At 44.8% G+C, this 22311-nt stretch overlaps 1 long non-coding RNA gene across 1 annotated transcript; it reads right to left on the bottom strand.

Moving 5' to 3' along the window:
* Positions 1-1918: 1918 nt before the first annotated feature.
* LOC310702249 lies at positions 1919-20871 on the bottom strand. The gene is made up of 3 exons (XR_014523401.1): positions 20778-20871; positions 19700-19827; positions 1919-3021 (listed from the first exon to the last, which is right to left on the bottom strand). It is a non-coding gene; the product is annotated as an uncharacterized lncRNA (long non-coding RNA).
* Positions 20872-22311: the final 1440 nt, after the last annotated feature.

Below are 22311 nucleotides of genomic sequence, written 5' to 3' on the forward strand. Positions count from 1 at the left end.
CATTCATCTTTCTGCTTGTCCCATGGCTAGAAAGCATGGGTCCCAAAGGTTTTCTGCTTGACCCATGCTTTTTATGTATGGGTCTGAGTGGTTCACCTCTTGCTCCGCCCTTTCCCAGGGGAAATCCACTCTTTAGCTCTGAATCGGAGCAAACATCAATCTAAAGCGACCCCAAATTTCAATTTGCTCTGCCATTTTCCTAGAAGAAAGCAGCAGGATGCAAGGAAGTGGGAGTGAGCCCTGAACCAAATTGATCAAGGACACGTGTAAACAGGAACAAGCCTTGTAAATAACCCCAGAAAAGTTACTAGCCCACAACATTCTTCTTCTTCTACTTTTTTCTGGCCTTCTTGGAGGATGATAGGGACGAATGGGGAGATCTGTGCCTCTTCCAGCACCACAATGTGTTTCTGTGATGGGCACGAAGGAGAAGGCTTTTTTGTTCTGGAAGCCTGCTTGGTTTCTATGCCGGGCACAGAGGAGGGACAGAGTGCCCCCCCCCTCTTCTGCCAGCCTGCTCACTTGCCAGGATCAAATTCAATGCATTCACCTACATGCAGTTCCTTGATGCCTTTGGTGACCAGGTGAGTTCAAGCCTGTCCTTAAACATCCCTGAGCATCCATTGCAATCTCTCTCTGCATATTAAAAAATTCTCTCTGGCACTGACTGCTATAACATAACCCAGCACTACTCCAGCCAGCCATAACTTCATTGCTTCTCACAGTAAAAAATGAACGTCCTGGGCAGCGCAGAGGTGTGATTATTTCCTTAATGAGCTCAGAAAGTGAACTCATTGGATCTCTTCAAAATGGGGTGTTGTTTGTGTGTCTCATAACTCAAAGGGCCTTTAGAGAGGAATGATAACCTGGATTGTGTTGTCTATAGAAAAACCGCAGGATCTTCCAGTTGCGCACTTGTGCTGATGTCTGTAAACAGGCAGCATGATTCCTCAAAAAGTTCTGCTCCATTCATGTCTATGTCATGGCGCCAGCGGTGCAGTTTCAAGGTCAGGCTGTCAGCCTGCAGAGCCTCCCTGCATCTGACTAACACAAATCACTTGCTGATAAGAGAGCATGGCAATGGTTTGCGATTACAGATGGCCTTTCACTCCGCATAGCTCCCAAGCCATGTAGCAAATTAGAGGCTGGCTCTTTGGCCTCTCCAAAGCAGTGCTGTAAATCTGCACCAGTGCTAATTCAAACCATTGGCCCATCAAGCTCAGTGTGGTTGACTGACAGCACTAGTACTTTTATGAGTGGCACACAAAGTCCGTTCCGCACTTGTAAGGAATCAGCCTCTCAGCATGACAACATCTACTGTACACTGTGGAACTCCCTGCCCATTGATAGGCTCCTATACTATACTTTCTTGTGTCTGTTAAAAACCTTTTTCATTTAGGCAGGCTTACCCAGACATGTAAAGCTGACCTGCATTTTAATATGCAAATTTGATATAATGGATTTTTTTTGGAACTGCTGCTTTCATTTTATATTTTGAATTTTTGCTTCAGCCAACTTGTCAACACCTGACTTTGACTAATAATCTAATGTATCTTTTATTTATCAAGTATTTTTATTTATTTTATTTGTTCAATTTGTATGCCACCCTTTATCCAAAGATCCCAAGGCGGTGTATAAAAACAAAAACATAATGCACGGCATAATATTAAAATAATCATAAAAACAAGGATTTTTTACAATTTAATAATATGCAGAGAATAATATGTGTTGAAAAACCAGAGAGAAGAGCTGAGGGAAGTCTGGGGGTGGGATGGGAGGAAGGATTGTCTTCGGCTATGGGGGAGGGGAAAATGGGGGGAGGATGGAGATGAAATGTTTTTGATAATTTGTTATGTTGAAATTCTTAATAAAAACTATTTTTAAAAATGAAATAAAATAATCATAAAAACAGCCCCCCACCCAACACACACACACACACATTTAATAGGCCATATATCGTTTAATGGCTGAAAGCCTGGGTAAAGAGAAATGCTTTCACCTGGCACCTAAAGACATGTATTGATGATGCCAGGCAGGGCTTTCTTTCAGCCGGAACTCAGCGGAACAGAGTTCTGACACCTCTTTGGTGTGTTCCGGCACCTCTGTAGCATTGCGGTACTGTTCCCCTTCACAATGCTCTGGGCTGTGCAGCGGTCAACAAGTTCTGGCACCTCTTTTTCTAGAAAAAAAGCCCTGGTGCCAGGCAAGTATTTTATGCAAGCCACTTACAGGTTTTTACAATGAAGCGGTATGCAAATTTTGCTAATTTCTTTACTTAAAAGCGGGGTGGATTAGGTACCCAAACTGGAGGTTAGCCCCCTTCCTGCCACTTTTATATCCTCCAGTCCAGAGCACAGAGAGACAATTAGCTTTCCCTATGGTAAGCCACAGCAGTCAACACTTGGGGGAACATTATGTAAGGTGGAATTATTTCCATCCGTCTCTCAGCAACCGCTTGGGACCGATAACTACAAGTGAAGGATGTTTGACTGCTTTGCAAATGGCTTCCTATTTAGACCAAAGAGAGAGAGCTAAACATACAATGAATATTATTCTTGGTAAGCAGTTCAAACACTTCTCAGCTGGCATGTTCTGTGAAACAAGGGCTCCTCGCTCTTTGGTACGGAGCACAAAGAACCAAAACAATACATGGAAACTCAATAGCAGAGCTGTGCTGTTTCTTAAACGCTAAGGCTTGGCTGCTGCTTGTTCTTTGCTGCGAGCGTAGCTCTGTAATTTTCAGGCATTTGCCTATTGATGTTCAGCAGGCCTTGGGAGGGCAAAGAAAATACGTGCCTTGTGTGGCACCCACCTGGCTCTTTCCCACAGAGAACCTCTCCGGAGAGGTGGGAAACGAGAGGTCATTGGATGCAGGATTGTTTGTGGAGAGGTTCCAAATGAGCTTGTGTTGGAGAAGCTGCCCATCAGCCGTGCCAATAGTATTTGCTGGGTCCAGTATATTGTACGTTGGTGTAATCTGCCCTGGGTTCTCTGCAGCACTCGCCAAAAGCAGACGCAAATCTGCAAAAAAAAAAAAGTGCATACACTTTCTTGTCACATGCAAATTTGTACCCTTTTTTTGCAGGTGTAGGTGGAGTGAGCCTCCAAAAAAATCAGGGGTCACACCCAAGTAATAAGATCTGCAATGGACAGAATATCAACAAACTTCCCCCACAGTTGTAGATCCAGATTACAAAATGCATAAGAACGTAGAGTTGGAAGGGACCCTGATGTGCCAACCCTAAACCATGCAAGCAAATCAACTTTCATAGGTCTTTCATCTGGTGATCTTAGGCTGGCAATGCTACATTCATTGTTGAGACCAGGTGTGTTATTTCAGATGAAAGGGGTCAAAAGCAATTTAAGATTTACAGCAGTTCTGCTCAGGTGCTGATGCATAAATCGAGACTGGAATATGAATTCATTTTGTATGATCGTTTATTAATACCTCATCATAACCTTTTTTCTTTTTTTTAAGCAAAAGGGATTTGAAATCCCCTTCAGCCATGAGGCTCACTTGGTGCCCTTGGGCCAGTCACTGTCTCTTAGCCTGACTTACCTCATAGGGTTGTTGTGAAGACAAAATAGGAAGAGAGCCATGTACACCACCTTGAGCTCTTTGAATAATAGCATTATCAAGAACTCATTTATGTGTCTATCAGCAGCAGCACCAACCCACTCCAGGTGGGTGGGAAAGCAGTGAATCAACTCCCCACCACCACCTTCATACTGCTGCTATAATCAACCAGCCCTCACTTGACTGCTGCATTTTCCTAGGAAACTTAACAACGCACCAAGAGCTTGGATAACAACAGCAGCAACACTCCAGTTGGGAAACACACAGTGAACATTTCTCTTCACCCCACCTCTATCTACTCCATGCTGTAAAATCAACAGCAGCAAAACATTTAGGGAACTTGATAAATACATAAAATTAACACCTTCAACTGCATAATTTGCAATGTAGCACAGGCAAAAAAGAGGTGATGAAACACTAGAGAAACACTCCCAAACCTAGGAAAGCAGGCATCCCCCACACTCTCCACTTTCACTTCCGTTTTTTTTACAGCAAACAACAACCAGTTTGCCAACCATGTATGTGTGTTTATGCAGTTTTACATTTTAAACTCACTTCCTGACTTGGTCCAGTCACAAGCTCTCTGCCAAACCGACCTCACTTGGGTGTTGTGAAGATATTGAAGAGGGTATGAAATGGCCCGATCATTTTGTGTGTTTAGATGCATAAATCCCAACTGTATTCAAATGGGCTTGCTCCAGGTTGGTGTGAACAATGGACCCTCTCACACTGACTGGAGATTATAAGGAAAGAGTGGCCATAAGCCATAAAGAAAAGTGTGAGGTAGAACAAGAGAACAAGGAAGCACAAGGGCTCTGGGACACTCCCAGAGCCCTCGCACAACATTCCCAGAGCCCAGAAAGCGAGGCAGAGAGCAAGGCCTGCTCCGGAGAGGTAGGGATGGTTGTGTGTGAGGGGACAGTGCTGGTTCTGGGGGTTTCCTGGCTTTACTTGTGTGTGGACCCCCGGAATCGGAATTCGTGTAACTTGTGGTACCCCACCACCACCAACTGTAACGGCTCAGAAATATTTCTGTTTCTACTTAAAAAATGGTGAGGATCACATAGACAAAGGTGGAAGTCTCGCCTGTTCCGGGTCCTTCGTGGTCTCACTGAGAAATAGAGACTAGCCATTGTTTCTTGGCTGATTTCCAGCACAGGTGATGATGAAGTGCAATGCCCCACTTACACTTCCCCGTAGTTTCAATTAGTCAGATTGCTCTCCTGCTCTGTGGGGTACTAGAGCTGTTCTCATTAAACAGCTACAGCTTCCCCACTCCTAGGAAGCTCTGCCTTTTCTGGGTGTAGCTGAATACATACACATATACCTAAGGGAGCCAAAGTCTCCGGTGGTGTAAATTAGCATTGCTTCCTGTAGAGTTAGACTAGCTTACCTCAACTGGGAGATTCTTGACCAGAGAGCCTGATTCTTAATTCTTCCCTAAGTCAACACTGCTACAAATGAAAACTAATTACACGAAATTATTATTGCTGTGATTCATTTGGACATTTCGGGCCAGATTTCCAAACAACGAGGCATCTCACGCTGCCCTTTTTAAAAAACAGATATGCAGGCACAGTCCTCCATTTCCTCTCAGAGTCACACTTATGTGCTCATGTCACAGGAAGCTTGCAGTGGGTATGCGGCCTCCTTGGCTTGTTGTTTTAGAAGAAAAGTTGGCACATTCTGACTTCATTCATTTATAAGGCCTATAAACCGTCGGATCCAAAAAGCTCTCTTAAGCAGGGCACAAATAAATCAAGAGACAAAGCACAGTGTAAATCAACAATCCAATTTAAGAACAATATGCATAATAGTATCCTCATATTTTATTTTATTTTAAAATACAAATAAGCAGAGAACCATTGGATGGTATCAACTCAGTTTTATTCAGAGAAGACCCACTGTGGTGTAGTGGTTAGAGTGTTGGATGTGGGAGACAAGGGTTCAAATTCCCGCTTGGCCATGAAGTTCACTGGGTGACCCTGGGCCTGTCACAACCTCTCAGCCTAACCTACCTCAAAAGGTTATTGTGGGGATTCAATGAGGAGGGGGAGAACTGTTAGTTTCTGTTTGCCACTGAGCAGCTGCTTAGAGTCACAGGACTCTGTTTACATTCCAGAGACCTTCCAGACTGTTGGAAGTCTCACGGGAGAAGGGAGACGGATGTGACGTACTGGTTTCTCTGTTCCTTTGTTCAGTTGCTCTCTGCTTTCATAGAGAGAGGATGTATATTTCTTTGCTGTCTGCGTAATAAGAAATAAAGCATAGCAATGTAGCCATAAATCTCATCACTTCCGCATGCTGCTTTGGTAACTCTGCTGAATGGGGGAATGTGCCTGAGGCCTCATCAAAGGCTCAGGTTGTTCATTATTCGTCGGAGGGCGATTCCGAAGGACTCGGCTGGAAGATGAACTTTATCAGCTTGGCCGAGTGGAGATTCCGACAAGAACCAGGTGTACCACCTTGAGCTCCTTGGAGAATATGGTGGGATGGAAATGCCATATAGATGATAGATAGATAGATAGATAGATAGATAGATAGATAGATAGATAGATAGATATAGATAGATAGATAGATGATAGATAGATAGAGTGGACCTAACTTAGTCATGTTCTTTGATTTCAGTGGGCCTCCTCTGAGTAAAACATAGCAGAATGCTGCCTGCCATCCTTAAAAACAACGATAAGAAGAATAAAGCTTTACAAAGATATAAATATTTCTCCTCCTTACTTAGGTTCAAGTATTTTAGATTTCCTTCTGAGAGCTGAACAGGGGAAATAGTGGTTTGTTTGTTTTTTTAAAAAACTTCAGTCAAGTTTCTTTCTGCTCTTCTTGGCTTGTGCTGGGAGGAAACAAACTATGATCCCTGTTAGCACTGTGTCCAAACCAGAAATTGTGGATTCTTTCCGAACCAGTTATACCCTGTAGCCAAAGTTTGTTCTTGGCTTCCTGATAGTGTTGGAGCAAAGCAAACCACAGGCCCTGTTTTGTGGGAAGCGCTAAGCCAGGGATTATGGTTTGTTTCCTCCACATGCTAGCAGAGAGAAGAGAATCAGCTCAGATAGACACATTCAAAGGAAATCATTACTTGTGATATACTCTGTGATATGCAAACTGGGGCTCTGTCTTCAGGTGGGAGGCAAGTTTTCCCCACACTGCAGTGTTGTCCCCTGGTGCAGCATTTTGATATTTCCCTGTTGCCAAATACAGGTCACACCAGAGTGTGACAAAAGAGTGTGCATGTGAGTCCTGCATTAGTACGCCTCCCATTACTCACTCCCCGTTGTGGTTGGGCTATATAGATTCATCTTTAAAACCTGGCTATATGTAACTGTGTCTCCATAATTTGTTTTTAACAACAACAACAACAACAACAACAACAACAACAATTTATTTGTACCCCGCCCATCTGGCTGGGTTTCCCCAGCCACTGGGCGGCTTCCAACAAAGATTAAAAAAACATTAAAAATGTCACAGATTAAAAACTTCCCCGAACAGGGCTGCCTTCAGATGTCTTCTAAATGTTAGGTAGTTGTTTATCTCTTTGACATCTGATGGGAGGGCGTTCCACAGGGCGGGCACCACTACCGAGAAGGCCCTCTGCCTGGTTCCCTGTAGCTTTGCTTCTTGCAATGAGAGAACCGCCAGAAGGCCAAAATATGCTAAGTATTTGGTTCATTTATTGTTTGTATTGTTATGTATTAGTTTGTTCACATGTTTATTATAATAAATATTTGTGCCTGTTTTCTCATGTGCTTGATCCTGCAGGCCCTTCTTATATAACATGGGCAGCCTATTTGCTGGTATCTTCTGAAATACCAGCATACTACTGCCTATAGATACATAAAAGTGACTTCTCTTGAAGGAATGGGTTTCCCAAACCCCAAAACTGACTGTGCAGGCAGTTTTTAAACTGCACCAAAATCCCCATTTCTCCTTAGCTAAAATGCATAAACTTTAGCCGTTGAGCAAATGCAAAACAAGAACACAGCTCTCTCCCTTATCAGTTTGACGGCAAGACTGACCTTGACTTTACCAGTAGAACAGACACAGACATATCTTATGTCCTGGCCACAAATGACGCAGAGATCCAAGTCTGGGACTAACACCAGAGCATGTTCTCGGAAGTAGTGACCTCTTGTTGCAAGATAGGAGTAGGAACAGGAATATCCTTTTATGGTCAGAAGTACAGGAAGGAAGATCCTTTTATGGTTGAGAGTACCAGAGCAGGAACATATGAGATGTCAACCTGTGTATGTATGCCGACGTGGTTGGGCTCCTAGGGGAGGAGTGAGAGGGTGCCTGGAGGATATATAAACTGCATGAAACCTGTCATTTCTTTGGACTTGCTGGGGACTAATCACGCAAGTGCCTTCTGCTATCCAGAGAGCAGAATAAACTCTTTCTTTGAACCAACTCGGTATTATTTTGACTTCCTTCCTCCTGTCCCGGAGCAACGCAGACCCAATCGGTGAATTCCAATAAGGCTACACTCTTTTTTATTTGCATCAACCAATCACCTGTGCTTTGTGTACAAAATTTTCCATTTGTATATTATTAAACTGGTTAAAGAGATCTAATCCTGGTTGTCCTTTCCTTGCATGAGAGGTATTCTACAGCTCTGATCCTTTTTCTTGGTTTTGTCTTGCTTGGGCCTCCTTAAAATGAAGAAAAAGGTTCTAGAATCAAGTAATCTATCCAAGCAGGATTATAAGATTCCTCTCAGAAAATTTTCATTGAATTAATTAAATACGAAAACTTGTGAAATCAATCTGCAGCCTAACATTAAGACAAAGGTCCCCCATCACACACATGCAGAAAGTGACTGACAATTGTCCCTTCTTCTCTGAGATCCTAGCAGCAGCAGCAATGTTCTGAACCTTCTGGAGTCTTATTAGGGAAGCTTGTCAATGCAGAAGTACAGTAATTGAATCTCACAGCAATAAAAGTGCAAATAACCATAAGGAATCAAGACAATCTGCTTCTCCCATGTGAGTTCTTGTTTGGTCCCCAGGGAACATTTACATGCTGCTTTTGATGGTTAGTGACGCTGGTCCCAATGCATCTACCAGTCAGAAAATGAACTTTGCCCTTGAGCCTGCCCTTGGGTCTTGGTGTGCCCTAAAACAAGCCTGCTCTTAGCAAGCTTCAGTGAGGGACCTGCTCAGAGATCCGGTCCCCAGAGTTCTTCTTGAATTTCTCAACCACTTCCTCTTCTGGGTCCTGAGTTTCTGCAGTTTGTTTCATTACTCATGGTGCAAGTCGGTTTATGGAGGAAGATAGAAACATCATTCTGAGGGTGGTTTTCATGAACAGGGTGAACTGTAGCTTCAGAACTTGTCTTATAGGCATCAATACCAGTAAGTTGAATGTTGGGTCTTGTTTCCCATGCCTAGAAGGTGTGTCAGCCTATAGGCATGCTCCACGCCTCGTAGCCTGCCCATTTATTTTATTTTATTTATTAAAAAATGACATGTATGCATGATGCATACACACATTTACCTTTCACTTAATTTTTTGCAAAACTGCTCTAGGGATAAGTGAGCGATGGGTGGTATGATATCCCTGATGTGAACACAGCTCTCTTTTCTCTCGTTCAAGCTGAACCAGGCTGAAACTATATTATTATTCTTTAGTCCGAGCTCCCCCAGGATAGAAGCATGTCCTGAAGCATAGCTGCAGTGCTACCAGACTTTTCCCAACACCCTCAAAGTGATCATGAAGCACTTGAAGCTATCAATGGGTTGTCCTGACGTCTATATGCTATTTCCAGGATCAGTTCAGAATGCCTCTGACTACCAGCATGAGGAGGTGGCTATTGTCCTCATCGCCTTCTTGGGATTTTCTCAGGGGCCTCTGGGTGGCCACTGTGAGAAGCAGGGTGCTACATGAGGTCAAGGTCTTTGGCCTCACCCAGTAGGGCTGTTCTTATGTCCACACTTAAAATGCCACTTCTGTCTTATGTTCCACCCCAAATGTAGAACTTTTTTGAGAGGTTTGGCACCCAGCGACTATGAAAATGAGAGGTGATTTGAAATCACACGTGCAAGGTGGAGTTTTGTAGGGTTATGCAGATGCAGCTCAGAGAGCGCTATGAAGCTGCTACGCTGCTTTCCCGCCTGGTGAGTCATTGTTCCTTACCAGGAGCGAGAGGGACGAAGCACTGGGGAGGTCAGCATGGTGAAAACGGACCAGCAAGAGTGTTAGCTTGGCTCCACCAGTGAGTTTGTGCCCCTCCAACCTCCCCACCACCCCACCTCTTCCCCTCCTCATAAGCAGCAGCGCTGCACCCACTGGGAAGCTAGCATGCCGCTTCTGGAATTGTGTACGTACAATATGAGTCTGCATTATTTTAGTTTATTTTATCTGTGACTGGACATTACTGTTTCTCTTATTCTCCTCTTGTTTTCTATGAGCTGTGTAGTTGACTTACTTAGAAAGAAAGAAATGTGAGATTGTGGGCAGCGCGTTAGTCCTGCATTTATCACTGCTGGTTGCTATGGCCATATTGGTTGAAAATAAAAAAAATAGAAGAGTGTTTATTTCCTACAGTCTACTGCTGGTTCCTCAATGGCTGCAGGGAGGAACTGAAAGCAGCGCTGAATTGTTTCTTGGCAACAAGTGTACTTAGGGATAAGAAGTAACTGGAATCTGAGGCAAAGCTTTTCATTTGAAAAAAAAAAACCCCAATGGAAAGAACAAGCAAGGAGATAAACAAAGTCATGCCGTCCATTTAAAGCACATGGCTTCACCCAAAGCGTCCCTGAGAACTGTCTTTGTTAAGGGTGCTGAGAATTGTAGCTCTTTGAAGGGTAAACTGCAGTTCCCAGGATTTATTTGGGGAGGAAATGTGCATTCAGTGTATGATGTGGGTGTGACCACATCAGCACTCTCTATTCCCTACTGATTTCAGTGTTGACTGGAGGTGCTTCTATATAAGTCCCAACTGCCTGGTAGCACTTGTGTCTGGGAAAGATGTGGCACACTTGGATCTTCACAGTTGCATTTGCTGCTGGGTTGGAGACAACAGAGAATGAATCTTAGAGAGCCCGCGTCTTTATGCTTGCTTGGAAAAAGCATTGTAAGAACCCTCACTATGTCTGTTTTCAACATCTTACTTTGTCACTTGGAAGAAGATTTATTACATCCTAATCGCCAAACCACTTATTCTAGAGTGGCAGTACTCTAGAAAGTTTGAAAGTTGGACTGACACTCATGACAGTAAAAAAAGTTTCTCAGTTTGCATGTAAGACTATGCCAAACCATGGTTTAGTGTGGGCGGGCAAACTCTCAAGACTGCTTTGCTCCTTCTCTAGTTCGGATGTGTCATTTGGTTTAGTGTAGCATGTCCTCTCCACCTGCTTGCTGCAGACAAGCCACAAGAGGTAAGCCATAGAAAATAGCTACAGCTTGTGATTTGTCTGGAGCAAGACAAATGGCAAGCCTGGGTTTCAGATGAGAATCTAAGCCAAACCATGCTGCAGCAGCAGCAGCAGGACCAGGGGAGGAGGAGAAAGAGGAAAGCAGCTGTGATCTCCTCTTCAGCGATCCACACATTTATGCCTTCTCACTAAACCATGGTTTGGCTTACTGCAAGCCAGGCCAATGAGTTGACTTTGCTCTGGAGCATTTATGTTGCTGGATGGATGACACTGAGGTTTGCTGGGTGGAAAGGGGAAGGCAAGCTGAGGAATTCATTGATAGGGCCACAAAACCAGTGGAGGGCCTACTGGCCTATCAGTGCTACCATTTCAACATTGCACAGAGTGTGCAATAATTTTATCTGCTTTTTCCAGGTGGTTTTTTTTTGGGGTGGGTGGGTGTGTTCACATGCAGTTATGTGTTGTTGTTATGTGTGTGCCCTTCAACTGATTGTTACGACCTCATATATGATGGTGCGCTGAATACCCACAGACATTTAAACTGTCTCATACTCACAGCTTAGAAAAGAGGACCCCAGTTCCCCTGCTGCAAGTGACCAGGTGCGTGTCTCTAGATCACCAACCTGATGCCCTCCAAGTCTTTTTGGCTGACAACTGCTTTTTGTCCCAGTGGCCAGCATGCTCACTTGCAAAGCAAAACATCTGGAGGGCACCAGCCAAGGCTGTTCTAGATGCACCACTTGAAAAAAAATGATTGCCCTGGCGTCTTTCGTAGATAAAGCTCTGGGGAAAGGCTGAGATGAAGCGTATCGTAGGAAGCAAGATAACAAAAACATAAAAAGCAGCATAAACCTCTGAATGTTATAAATACCAGGAAATGCAGAACAATGCAGAAATAAAACCCATATGGAAATTAAAACCCTTGTGGCTGCTGTTCTGCCCCCCCCCTCCCAGCCCAGCCGGTTCTTATTTTCCAAAGTTAGAGAGAGATCATCTGATTGTTGTTCAGTAATGCACAGCCAGTGAGTTAAGGTTTGGGGCATTATGCAATGCACTTAGGCGTCTGTTAGTATTTTTCTCTTGATGTCCTGCCATGGGTATTCAGCTGTTCTACGCCATTGCCAAACCAACAGTTTGTTAAGGGGGAAGAAAGGAGGTGTGGGAGGAAAAGGAACAGCCATGTGCAGATTCCTCTATCCTTCCTGCCTGCCTGCCTTCCTTCCTTCCTTCCTTCTTGTTTCAGACATTCGATGGCTCCTTGGAAGGGATACTACTTCCATGGTATGTTGAATTTCGTGTTGCCCTCAGCAGGTTGACCAAAGGTGTGTAGCACATTAACACCATATTTTTAAGGACTGTGAACTTGAATCAGTCATGGCTTCCCCTGAAGAATTCTGGGTAATGTGGTTTGTTAAAGATGCTGAGAATTGTTGGGAGACCCCTATACCCATTCAAAGAGGTAATATTTCCAGAGTGGCTTAACAGCCAATCACTCTTCCCAGGGAATTCTGGGGTTGCAGCTCTGTGTGAGGAATAGGGTTTCTCCTGAAAACTCAACACAACTCCCAGAATTCTCCAGGATAGATTGGACAATTGTTGCCATGCCGCTTCCACAGAACAAGAAGCATGGCTTGGGCAAGACAGTTCAACTTTTTAAACAGTGACTCTATGCCAGGGGTCCCCAAACTAAGGCCCGCGGGCCAGATAAGGCCCGAGGGACTTGTTTATCTGGCCCACGGTGACCACCGCCACCCGCTGCCACCGCCCACTCTTACCGGCGCTGCGCTGCACGGCTGCCCACTTCCGGGTCGGAGGAGCACAGGAAATAGCTTGTGCGCATGTGCAAGCATTATTTGTGCATGCACAAGCATTATTTGAGCATGCACACGCGCTATTTCCAGTGCACATCTGGGTCAGAGGAGGCCCGTGCACATGTGCACAAGCTATTTCCAGTGCTCCTCCAACCCGGAAGTGCACCGGAAATAGCGTGTGCGCGCATGTATGGGCACACGCTCCCCCGCCTTCCACGCAATCGGCGCTGGAGACACTGGCCCGAGGCACGATAGGTTTTCTGACCCCTGCTCTATGCCATCTTACTTAGATGGAAGTCCTGTTGCATTCACAGGGGCTTGCTCCCAGATAAGTGTGTGCAGGATTGCAGCCTTAGTGAGCTAACACTTTTAAGCCACGGATGTCGGTTGAGCCGTGCCAAGCCGTGCCAGCTGAGGTTCTTGCCCTTAATGTCAGAGCCAGAGGATTACGCGGCGTTAATGTCAGAGCTGGGATTGGAATCCAGGAATTACAGGAGCTCAGGCCGCTAGACAGCTTCCCTCAGCTTTACAGAAGGACTTTCATGCTGAGGGAAATGTCCACGTCTATCCGATTTACTAGCAAATCTATTGGCTTTCCTCATGGTTGTTGCTGTTTCCCTCTCCCCACCATAATTTGCCTCGCAGTGTGTTATTTGCTAATGAACATGGCTATTTGTGTCTCAAAAGAGGGCTGGTTGCCTCTTTATTCACCCAATCCTCTTAGGGAACTCTGCGGTGGAAGTCACATGATCACACACGGCAGCATAAGGTTAGCATGAGTTGGCAAGAATGCAGCCCCTGGCATTCATGAAAACACTCAAAACAAAGGCACAAGGTTCTCTGCCTGCCCGGCAAAACAGAGTAGCTAAACTTTGGCCTTCTGGATGTGGTTGGACTCCAAGTCCCATCAGCCCCTGCCTGGGAAATGAGCTGGAATTTATTCAATTTATTTAAAGAATTTTTTTTTTTTTTTAAGGATTACTGGGCAAATTACAAGTCCCTGCCCTCAGGTTCCTGATCTAAATAGATGTCACCCAAAAGGAAAGTGGATTGTGAGGGAGGAGGGATGGCAGGAGTTGGAGTCTAACAATGTCCGCAGGGCCACCCTGGTCAGGAGGGACACTGCTAGGGTGTCTGGGGTGTGCAGCCTAGCTCCTGCATTCAGGCTGACCATTTCTGCAGTCTTGCTCTGAAGTGGCCTTCTTGTAATCTGGCCACATGCCCAGAGAAGAAATCTGGGAAGGCAATTCTTACCCTCTCACAGACAGAAAACAAGTGCAGAGGAAGGGGTAGCCTTGAGGGGGCGCTCAGCTAAGTGCCATCTGGTGGGCCTGCACCAACTTTAATGACCCCCTGGCTGCAGCAGCAAGCCTTGGATGCCTCGGTTGCAGCAGCAGCAACAGGAGCACCCTGGAGTAGCATTGGGCGCCATGTGTGCCATTAGAATTTGCATCTGGGGATTAGCAGGGAGGATTATTGGTGGAGAAAAGGACCACCTGGAACTCCCGTCTCTGTGCCAGACAACCTAATCTAGAACCTGTGGATTTGAAGGCTTGGAGGGAATTATGTGCCTGGCTCACTCAGGTTGAATAGAGGGCAGGAGTTGCCTTGCTCTGGTTTCACGGAGGGCAAGGGACACTTCCTGATGTTAGGCCTGAGCACACATCAGAGGCTGTCTTATGCCAAGCTGGGCTACTGGTCCAACTGGTTCAGCACTGCCTGTCTCGGCTGGCAACCCCTCTCCAAGTCCTGGCTCTAGCACCTGCTTTAGTGCCCTTTTTAACCGAAGACTCAAAGCATGAGGAGCCTGAAACCTCCACAGTATAACAGCTGCTTCACAATTCACTTTTTATTTTTTTACTTTTAAGAGTACACAAAATATTTTTACAGCAGGGATCCTCGGATGTTTCACCTGGGCAGATTTGTGTGTCGGGCAGAACAGGTGAGCATCTTGTGGCAAATAAACAATTACTTAAGGCTTAAGCAATTAAAGGCTTTATCCACCTGCAGAGGCAGGGCAGGCCCAAAATCTTTTGCTGCCCGAGGCAAAGATCTTTTCAGTTGAGATCTTTCTCACTCTGTGTCTGTATCAGAATTGTTTTTTTAAGATGCTGTTTGTGGCCCTGGGCGCTCCTTCAAGGGGAAGGGCGGGATATAAATTTATTTAATCAACAAATTACGAACATGTTGGTGCCTCTTGTCTTCCCACTTACAAAAAGCTGACCGGACTAGCTGTTGAAATCTTACTTTGGCACTGTAAACAGGGTGGTCCACAGCTTGGCTGAGCTTAGCGGAGACTCCATTGCATACACAGAGCTGTACAACTTCCTTGTTTGCCTGCTCCACCCCAACATCTGCCTGAGGCGCAGGCCCTAAGCACTGAAAATATGTTGCCCCCCCCCATTCAAAATATAAACAACAATAAACCATAAAATAAGTTTTTATTTTTGAAAATGAAACAAAACCTACAGTAAGATGGAAAGTGATGTTTATTTTTGTATACTTTCACTTTATTTATATTTTTTTGGGGAAATCTCCTTTATTTTCTAAATGCCAAGTCTTTGATCAAACCCTCAGAACTAATCTTACATAGCGCACCTATTTCTGTACTTAGTAGAGATAAGGCATCCAGCCTGCCTTGTTGCATAGTTGTTCTGTTGGGAGTTTTAATCAACTTCAACTGAGAAAATGAACGCTCAGCTGAGCAATTTGTGGCCACTGATGTTAAAAACCCGGCAATGGAAAATTTCTGTGTTGCCGTCCTTCCCTTGATACCCTAAGCACGTGCTTATTTTGCTGAATGGTTAATCCTGCCCTGCTGAGACAGCTGCCTCATTCTGCCCAATGGCAGGGCCAGCCCTGCTCAGAGGAGGCTGCTGACTCCATCTCTGTATGATTTGCTGTTCTGGCCCGGCCTCCTTCCAAACTCTCTGCTGCGGGCAGGCTTTCTGCCATGCCTCAGCCTTCTTGCTAAAAGTGAATCAGCATCATTGAGCAAAAATATGAGACAACACTTCAGTAGGGTAGGAAGATATTCCAGATACTCAAAACCCTCCAACGGAACATTTTCTCACAGAACATACTCGTTTCTGTGTTGACTTTTTTTTCCATGTTGGCTTCAGCTTGATATTTATGAGGCGGAGTTCCCTACTTAGCAGAACATTTCCTCCATTATACTTTGAAGCACGTTCGCTCTCCCGTTTGAAGTGTGTCCAAAGCTCTGGCGCTAAGATCAGCGGGTGCGTTCTGTCCATGGATCATAAGCAATCTGCTGTACAAGTTCAAATCCCATGAGCCCCGCACACCTAAAAAACAATGGCCTCCTGCCGCAAATAATCTGCCCTGAAAAATATCCAAGCATATAACAGGCTTCTATCATTCCAGCTGGAAACCCTGTAAAGAGCTGCTGTGCTTTAACCCCTGGGAGCATTTCTTCAGGGGGAAATGTACAGACTAGTGAGTTCAATAATAGGTAATGACAGGACAGAACTGTTTCTATTAGAAAGCTTTATCTTTCCACTCCTAGCCCAAATAGTTGTGCCGAGGGACTTTCCAGCTTCTCGTGCTTTCATATCTGTTTCCTTAGTCTGTCTGGGACATGGCTCATTCTGAAACAAAACAAAAGTTGTTCTGCTGTGAATGAGCAGTTCCCCCACCCTCCCTAGTGATAAGCCAGTCTGCTCAGCAGCAAATCCACGTCTCTGCCGCATTCATTATGAAATAGAAATAGGGGCTTTGATCCTAAGCTATGTCAGCTGAGGGAAGTTCAGGAAAGGAAAGCTTCCCACACCTCTTTCCTGCCCTCTTGCGTGCCCAGAAAAAAATTCCCTCAGGTGGGGCCCTTTATTTAAAATGTGGGATGGGAAGAGCAGGGCCTGGTTGACCCCCTCCAATGGCACAGGTTGACCATGCATGTCCACTCTGGCATGGCTGCTCTGGCAAGGGCACAAGGGATGGGGGAACCAATATGTCTCCTTGCCAAAGGTCAAGGGACGGTGAAGTGGGCAGCAATACAGCTCCTTGCAAGGGCAGCTAGGTACTCCTCTGAGGAAGAGATGTTCCATGAACTTCCTTAAGGCTATAGTCCTACATGTGCTTACCTGGAAGTAAAGACAGTTCAACTCAAAGGGCCTTAATTCTGCGTAGACACACATAGGCTCTTATTGTTAACTTCGTTTAGTATCCAAGACAAGACATCCACATTGCTCTGTTGACAGTGTTCAGCACTGCAATTAGTGCCGCCTTCTACTTTTATTAATTGCAATTTAATTGCAATTTAATCTGAAAGGCTAATTTCAGTTGATATCAGCTGGTTGCCGGCATTCTCCATGTGTCAGTGACCCGCTCCTTCTTATGCCCTTGTTCATTTGTTTCCCTTAGGACCTTTCCAGTTGATTCATTTAAAGGAAGACTGCAATGTTCAATCGGGCAAACTGTAAATTAAGTGGCTAAAGCTTTAGTTGATTAACAGGGTGGGTCAATTTTAATTGGCAGGACTTGTTTGTTTAATATTTTTTCAAGGCTGTTTCGGTTCTGGTATGCTACTGTAAAAGGAAGTGAGCTGGATAATATAAATATGGCATTTCCTCCGAATGGCATGTGATTTTATTTTTTGTTTATTAAGTTGAAAGCAATCTCACACATGCTTCAATACGTCTAAAAGGCATTCAGAAGAAATGGGAAGCAGGGCTTCTCCAATGGCTCTGCTGAATAATCAGCTCCAATGGGCTTTCCCTCCCTCACCTGTCACCTGGAAGCATTTATTCCATCTGAGAAGGGAAGAAAGGCCTCTCTGTAGATGAGATCAATTCCATCTGGCTGCTCCTCCTGCTAACCGGTCCTGCTGGTCATTATAAAATACTACTATGCCCTCCACCAAGATGTTGCCTAAAACCAGGGCACTGCTTCCTGGGACACACTCCTGCATGAGTCATGTGACCCATGCAAGATCGTAGCCTCCCCTCCCCCCAAAAGCGCTTTTTTGCAAGCAAGATCGCAGCCCAAGATCGTGGCACCCAAAATGGCCACCATACTCTCATGGGGAAAAACTAGGATGTCCTGGTTTATCCGGAACAGTTGACAAATGTTGAATGAATTTGCTGTTTTCCTATTCCTTCCTTATCACCCTTTCCTTTTCTAAAGCTGTGGTCAGTCATTGTCTTGTTTTTATTGCTCTTATGAAAGTTTCTCTGGGAGTAAAAATGATCGCATAATTAATTATTTTCAATTAAATACAATAAGGTTTATCATAATATGCAAATTTATTTAAGGTTAACCCATTCACTGTGTTAAAGGCATCAGCTAAATGAGATTTAATATCAGTTAAAGATGAGCTAATTGATTGGCAGCCCTAGTTTATAATAGGTGAGTGAAGAGCAACTCAAGCACCTCCTTCAGAGTGATAGCCCACAAGCACTGTACTGCAGTGTGCTTAAGAGAGTTTGCAGAGGCAGCTTTGCTGATGCCTGTGTTACTTAATATCTGAGCTCATGTGATATGTTGGAACGTTCATAAACATTTTCAGAGCTGGGGAAATGAAAGAGAAAGCACAGAATATTCACAGGCCATTTTACAAGCTTCTCAGAAGTGAGAGACCACAATGCTTACAATGTTTGTGCTGGTGTTTGCTATGGGAGGGGTTCAAAGCTTGATTTTCTGCCATTTAATTAGTTTCACAGAAGTCTCAAAAGGAGACGTGAATCCAAATTCTGGCTCGCCACCAACTCTCAGTCTGATCTACCCCACAAAGTTGTTGTGAGAATTAGTTGCTCTGGAAGTGGAACACAAACTGGCTTCCCCGCAAGAATTCTGGGAGCTGTAGTTTGTTAAGGATGTTAAGAGTTGTTATTCCCTTCATAGAACTAAAATTCCCTGAGTAGTTTAGCAACTGGTCCCTCTTCTCAGGGAACTCTGGGAATTGCGGTTCTGGGACAGGAATGGGGGGGGGCTCTTAACAACTATAAACATCCTTAACAAATTACAGTTCCCAGGATTCTTGGGGAGAAGCCACAATTGTTTAAAGAGGTGTGATACTAATGTTATGGCATTTAGGGGCCCATTGAAGATGTTTTTGTTCAAGAAGTCTTTCCCTGAGGTACGACACAGTCATTTATGAATTTTTAACTGTACTTACAGGAATGGTTTAAAGTTTGCAGAAATAGTTTTAATTGTTTTTTTGAACTGGTATTTTTCTGTATTTTATTTTATTTCTACTTTGTGCACTGCTTTCATGGCCTTAGACTGTGAAGTGATTTACAAATTTGTAAAAGAAGTTGTATCCATTCACATTTCATAGAAGTCATTTTCTCCCGTAGAAGTCAATGGCTCCTTCCACGATGGGTGGAAACTGAGGATTCAGTGGGCAGTAGACAGATCTACATAAAGTTACATGAGACACATTCAACTTAACTGCAATCTTACGGAGCCTATTTGGAGGTTCAGATGCATTCAATGGGACTTACTCCCAGGTCATTGTGCAGTCTTCAGCTACATGTTTGCTGCTGGAAGCAGTTCCGCCACAGGTGGTGTCTTATCCTACTGATGATCCTTTTGGAACACCATGATTATATGATTTTGTTCATTAAAAAACAACTCCACCCTGCAGAAGTAATAGATATACCGAAATCCGGTGTTTCCCGTGAAAGGAGATAAGCTGCACTTTTCGATAATAAATAATAAACAATGCGTCAGTTTCTTGTGTTGACATGCCATCAGTTTATGCCCTCATATTACATGTTCCAGTAAGCCTGCGTGAATAGCTAAGCTGGTTTCAAAGCAGAAAGGAAGAAACGGGTGTGTACTTGCCTGCTTCGGCAATTAAACTATCAAGGACAAAAACACCTTAATCTGCCATTTAAACAAACATAGGGAGCCTAGTTTACAGAGTGCAAGGTCGTGATAAGTGGATGAATATGGTTGGCACCTACTGAGCACTGAAGAGAGAGGCACTGAGTCCGTGTGGATTGCAAAGCCCAGTCTGGGATGCTGGACGAAGGAGAAATGGAGAGTGCTACAGGTTCAGCAAGTGGTTCAGGTCTTCTGAAGGAGGGCATACCTGTTTTGGGATGCAGAACGCTGAAGGAAGGAGCAGGTGTTCTGCCTCCATATTGCTGCAGTTCTTCAAAACAGCAGTTTTATCTAATCAGTGAAAAGCTGGCCTTGGCAGTTGCTAAGGGAGGCATGAGCTTCAACACACACACACATACCACACACACTATGCTCGTTTAATGTTTGTCTTGTGAGAATAAGCACCTCAGGCTGAGATTGAACCCAGCCTTAGTCATGCTTACGAGTAGATCCGTTGAAGTCAACAAGATGTAAGTTAGCCAGTCCACTGAAGTCTGACATTCTGTGCGGCAGGAGCTGGCTCGTCCTCCTGGCCTGGACATTGTCGCCAGCTTTGCTCCAGGATCAGATCTGGTGGGCAAGAGTGCTTGGGGAGTGGGGCCTGCTATTTTATCTAGAGCAAGACTGCCAGAACTGCCTCTGATACCAGCTATAAGTTTTAAGACTGTCCATGTTAAGAACTAGCGCTTGAGCGTGCTTTCCCCTTCTCCCTCCCATGATTTTTTCCTCCTGTAGCTTGTATTTTTACATAGTGCACCTGAGGGCAGGGGCCAGTTCAGAACCAAATTTTGCACAAGCTGCACTGAGAGTCTTTTTTGTCACAAATAATTTTGCCTCCAAGAGTGGCCAGCCAGACACCCCTGGGAGTTTTACAGACTTTCCTCTCATTCATTCATTCATTTTCATTGCACCTTTCCTCCAAGGAGCTAAAAGTGACTTACCGTACATACTGCCCCCCCCCAAAAAATTTTATACTCACAGCAACCCTGTGAGGTAAGAGCTTCAGGGCTAAGCAGGAATTTGAACCCTGGTCTCCCAGGTCCTAGTCCAGAACTCTAACCACTACACCTCACTGGCTCTCAAGGAGCTTCCCTGCTGAAGGCCCTTCTGAGGCACAATTTTTAAGAATGCTATCCTTTGCACACAATGGGGACTTACCTCCAAGGATTGTACCGTACCCTCTGTCACCTCCAGATCTAAAGGGGTCCTGGGCAAAGCATTCTCTGGTGGGCCCTCTCCTCTGCTGGTGGACCCTAGTGGGCTTACTTGCTGCATTGGCTGGGACGAAGCAGCTTTAAAATTTCCCACAATGCCCCATAGTGGTGCTGGGTCAGAAGCTGGACGGATTAAAAAGATGGCCAAATCCAACCGCCTGCTATTGCTCAGAGTGCTAGGAAAGGGGGAAATATAGGAGTGGGACAAGGCAGACATTGGCAGTGGGCCATGCCAGCTGCCCAAAGATGCCAGGGGCTGAAGCCAGCCCTGATTCCACATCTCCTTCCCTTTGCACCTGGTCCATCTATGTGTACTACAAGCCCAAAGGCTCAGAGAAGGGCCATTTCTGAAGTACTGGCCCAACATAATCAGCCTCTAACGGGGGTGGGAAACCACTAGCATCTGGGACAGATGTGGCCAGGGGCATCCTCATCTGGCCTGTGTGGATCTTTGTGGAGTTTGCAGCTGGGCAAGGAAGGGTTAATCCTTCCCTAAACAGTTGCTGTCTCCATGAAGACCACACACAGTCTTTTGGCAGTTAGGCTTGAAAATGTGTAATTCCTGGGGAGGGAGAGGATGGTTATGGGCTATGGGTGGGCACAGCCACTGCAAAAAAATTGCACACACTTTCTCTGCCGTATACATCCCCACACATCCTTACAATAATATACCTATACTGTACATTGACACACACACCCATTTATATACAGTACATACACATACCTGCATATACAGTGGTACCTTGGGTTACATACACTTCAGGTTACAGGCGCTTCAGGTTACAGACCCGCTAACCCAGAAATATTACCTCGGGTTAAGAACTTTGTTTCAGGATGAGAACAGAAATCTTGCTCCAGTGGCGCGTCAGCAGCAGGAGGCCCCATTAGCTAAAGTGGTCTTCAGGTTAAGAACGGACCTTTGGAACGAATTAAGTACTTAACCCGAGGTACCACTGTATACCCATAAGTACATAACACACACCTCACATCCAGTTCTTATACCCAACACATAACACCCCCCCCCATTCATGCATGCATTCATTCATTCAAGCAAGCACATGAATGGGTGTGTGTTATGTGTTAGGTATGAGAATGGATTTGTGGGGAGGGTTTGCCTATGGATCTGTGTGTGCAGATAGTAACTAAAACATCAAACATCACGTCAGACACGTTTGTTCTGGATCTGGGTAGGATGCAGTTAAGCACTAAAACCATATATTTATTACAGTGACTAACAAAGCAGAAATTTTAAATCCTTATAGGAAAACGTTTCGGCTTCCGCCTCCACCAGTTGCTCTGATAAGAATGATGCTGTTCCGAAGGTGGCAATTATAGAGCGTTGAGCATCCTTGGAAACAGCATCATTTTTATCAGAGCAGATGATGAAGGCGGAAGCTGAAATGTTTTCCTATAAGAATTTTAAATTTCTGCTTTGTTAGTCACCTGTATGACTGTGGATGTGCATGAGAAAGAAAGTC

Source organism: Podarcis liolepis (genome assembly GCF_965112155.1).
Source record: "Podarcis liolepis genome assembly, chromosome: 2".
Classification (NCBI taxonomy): Eukaryota; Metazoa; Chordata; class Lepidosauria; order Squamata; family Lacertidae; genus Podarcis; species Podarcis liolepis.